Genomic DNA, 3,781 nt, shown 5'->3' on the forward strand with positions numbered 1-3,781 from the left:
AACATGGCAGTGTGCAGGCAGATGTGACACTGGAGGAGCTGAGAGTTCTGTCTTCATCCAAAGGAAACCAGGAGCAGACTGTCTTCTAGGCAGCTAAGAGGAGGGTCTCAAAGTCCACCCCCACAGTGATACATTTCCTCCAACAAGGCCACACCTCCTCACTACCACTCCCTGTGGGCCAAGCACATTTAAACCACCACAGCTATATTGTTCAGGGGTGAATACGGAAGCAGTTCAATTTTTAATCATTTTTTAAAAATATTTCATTTATTATGTGTGTGTGTGTGTGTGTGTCTGTGTGTACAGCTTTAGACTCTGTTCTCTCTTTCCACCCTCGTTTCTAGGGATCAAATACAGGTCATCAAGTTTGGGCAGCAAAAGCTCTTGCCCTGTGAGCCACCCCATTGGTTCCAGGAAAATGTCTTAAAGAACAAGAACTTACTATTTAAAAGTTCTAGAGAGAATGATGGGGTTGTAACCAGGAATGGAGAAAAAATATCTTTGGTGCTGGTAAGGTGAGGGCCCTTCATCCGAGTGGTAGCCTTATTCAGTAAGCTGTCTGCACATTCCTGCATAGATTTACACCATGCACTAACTGGGGGAAAGTGTGCTATAGAAGCCATGTTGCTGAGTGTCTCCTTGGCGACTGTTTGGAAACAGGGCCTTTACTGAGGAAATGTTCTCATCCTGGAGGTTTTGATAGCATTTTCCTAGTGTCATTTGAGCTGTAGAAGCTTTTCCTCAGAACCGGGAAATACTCCCTCCTTGAAGATCACACAAATGGAGAATTTTGACCAAAGCTTGCATTTTCAAAATTAAAAGAACAGTTGGTGGGAGAGGAAAAAAAATCTACCCAATATAACTGCAGGGGCAGTGCCATATGCTATGGATAAAAGATAATATTTTGTAGAGCGTGGGTGAAAATTTCTGACTGCTTTGACACCCAAATCTGTTGACTTCAGTGTCTTCCCAGGAGCCATTTATTTTAGAACGCCACCATCGTGCTCCAGAATATACTGTTGCTCGCCTTAGTGGATCGTGCTTAATTTATCTCTTCTTCTCCAAACCATTTTACACACATACCAACCTTGGGTTGACACTACAACTCTGTTAGCAGGAATGCTTGCCTGCAGAAGGTCCCCAGGACAACATAAAACTGTCATGATGACACACTCCTATAATCCCAACACTTGGGAGGAGGATCAGAAATTCCAGGTCAGGTCTGGCTGCATAGCAAGTTCCAGGCCAGCCCTCCTCGATACTTAAGACCATATCTCACACGAATGCGTATAGTAACCATCAGTTTCTACATCTAAGCATCTCATTCAGGCCTGTGTCACAGTGCATCACTGTGTGGTTTCTATCTTTTTTTTTTTTAAAGATTTATTTATTATTATACATACACCGTAGCTGTCTTCAGACATGCCAGAAGAGGGCGTCAGATCTCATTTTGGGTGGTTGTGAGCCACCATATGGTTGCTGGGATTTGAACTCAGGACCTTTGGAAGAGCAGTCAGTGCTCTTACCTGTTGAGCCATCTCGCCAGCCCCGGTTTCTATCTTTTAATTTTATCTCTAAATCTGATCTGTTTCCAAGCCAGCCCAGTGTCTTGTGAGCCGCCTGTGTCTAAGTTTGTCTGGTGCACGTAGCTTTAGTGATATCGTCATACCATCCTCTTGCTCTTCACTTTAGTTGGGACAGACATACATAAAAGGAAGAAGACAGAAAACTCTAGGATCAGGTGTTACCCCGCAGAGCTAGGGCTGACCCCCACCATAACCAGGGTCTCCAGATTTGGAGAACGACCAGACTCCTGGATTCCATTGAGGAATGAAATATATCTCGAGATGCTAAACTGAGCAAGCCATGGTTTCCTCCTGCCCACATGTGATAACGCAGCTGTAATTGCATGATGCAAACTAGGGACTTCTATAAGCTTCCGTCCTCCCTCAGCCCAGTTGTTGGTAGTGTGCATACGTGTGTGTGTGTGTGTGTGTGTGTGTGTGTGTGTGTGTGTGCGCGCGCTCAGAAATGGTTAAGTCAGCATCAGTCCACGGGACAAAATTCATCCTTGAGACTGAAACATTCTAAGTGTGAGAGCCATGTCTAACCTTGAAACCTCCAAGGTGTATGTGAAAAGGGTTTCTGTCTTTGGTGAAAATGACATTGCTACGAATTTTGTGATGCTTTTCATGGTCTTATAAAGTTCTCTGATATGTTTTCGAACTATTAGCTAGCTAATAAGTTTAAAAGAGCTGAGAACCACATTTTCTAGGTCAATCCTCCTCCTCTTCCTCCTCCTCCTCCTCCTCCTCCTCTTCCTCCTCCTCCTTCTCCTCCTTCGCCTTTTGCTATCTTCAGTATTAATCATCCACTTTGGGGAAATCTTTCCTTTTTTGATCAAGTTTTAAAAGATCAATCATTTTGACACTGATCCAACAATCTCTGTTTTCCAGCTTGTTATAAATGTGTTCAACCCTGCCTTGGAAGGGTGATGGTTCTAGACTTATTACACACCACTGTCTCTACCCTATGAGCCATCCCCAGTGGCTCACCACCTTTGCTAAGTATGCCGTTCTGGTGCCTACCCACCACACAGACTATCACCTAGCTGGAGTGGCCAGTCCCAGAGAACAGGGACATGCCTAGAACTATGGTAGATGCTCAGAAAAAAGAGCATCATTGTATCTCTTCCAGAGAAGCCTCTATTGTTCTAGAAAAGCAGTTTCCCACAATTTCAAGCCATGGACCCAGCTATAACCCACATCAAGAGGGCAACAGAGGCAACCAAGATTACAGAGGAGCAACTCAGTCTCTGAGTTTGTCTAGAAACTACTAAGTAGGCCCTCTTGATGTCGGTGCTGCCTCTTCCTCAAGTTTGGCAGTTTGAGGAAGGGTTGTGCATTCTTTAACATGTGTTATGCAGATAAGTGTGGACCCAAAATAATGGAACATTTCAGTGTGGCATCCTTGCTCAGGAGCCACACAAATCTTCCCTATACCGTTGTTGCTTGGTTACATGTGCCACCGAAGTGGGCACTCTAGATCTCTTCTTAGTCTGGATTCAGGATTTTTGGTGAAATTATAGGCTATTACAACCAACTAGTTTCAACATTAATCCAATATGAAGGCAATGTAGTGGGATATTACATTGAAATAAAAATAAAGGGACCAAGTGTTTAAACATTTGTTCCCCAACTGGTGATGCTGCTGTCCTAGATGCTGTGGGAACTTTAGGGGTGGTGTCTAGCTGGCGGAAGTAGGTTGCCGTGGTGAACCTTTGAACGAAGCTCCCTCTGGCTCCTGGGGTGGACGGCTGTCATCCAGTGTACACTCCCTCTGCCATGATAGTCTACCCAAGCGTGTAGGGCTAAGAAACTAATGGCTGAGCCCTGTGAAACGGTGAGACCAAACATCTCCCCTCACTTGAGTTGTTTCTGTCACAGATTTTTGGTCAAGGCAGTGTGAAAATAGCTCGCACACCTTACAACTCTCTTTACCAAGCAGGTGTCAGTGGCAGAAAAGAACCGCAAGGATAATAACCAATTGCGCATGCGCGGCCTTGTTTTCCTCCTCTGGTCACTCCGGCTACTTTCTTTGGCACTTTCCTTTCCCTGAACGGAAAACTCTTAAGTGTGAGCTTCCTCTTCCTGACACTCGGCTCTTTTCTATATTTCCACTCATTCTCTCTGGAAACTTCTGTCTTCAGAATGTAATTACGACTCTGGGCTGATGACTTTCAACACATGAGGTCTGAAAGCTTAAACCACCCGCCCTCCAA

The 3,781-nt window shown here is 44.8% G+C and overlaps 1 pseudogene; it reads right to left on the reverse strand.

Moving 5' to 3' along the window:
• Positions 1 to 2,940: 2,940 nt before the first annotated feature.
• LOC115032930 lies at positions 2,941 to 3,040 on the reverse strand (annotated as a pseudogene).
• Between the last annotated feature and the right edge of the window lie 741 nt (positions 3,041 to 3,781).

Source organism: Mus caroli, chromosome 12 (genome assembly GCF_900094665.2).
Source record: "Mus caroli chromosome 12, CAROLI_EIJ_v1.1, whole genome shotgun sequence".
NCBI lineage: Eukaryota > Metazoa > Chordata > Mammalia > Rodentia > Muridae > Mus > Mus caroli.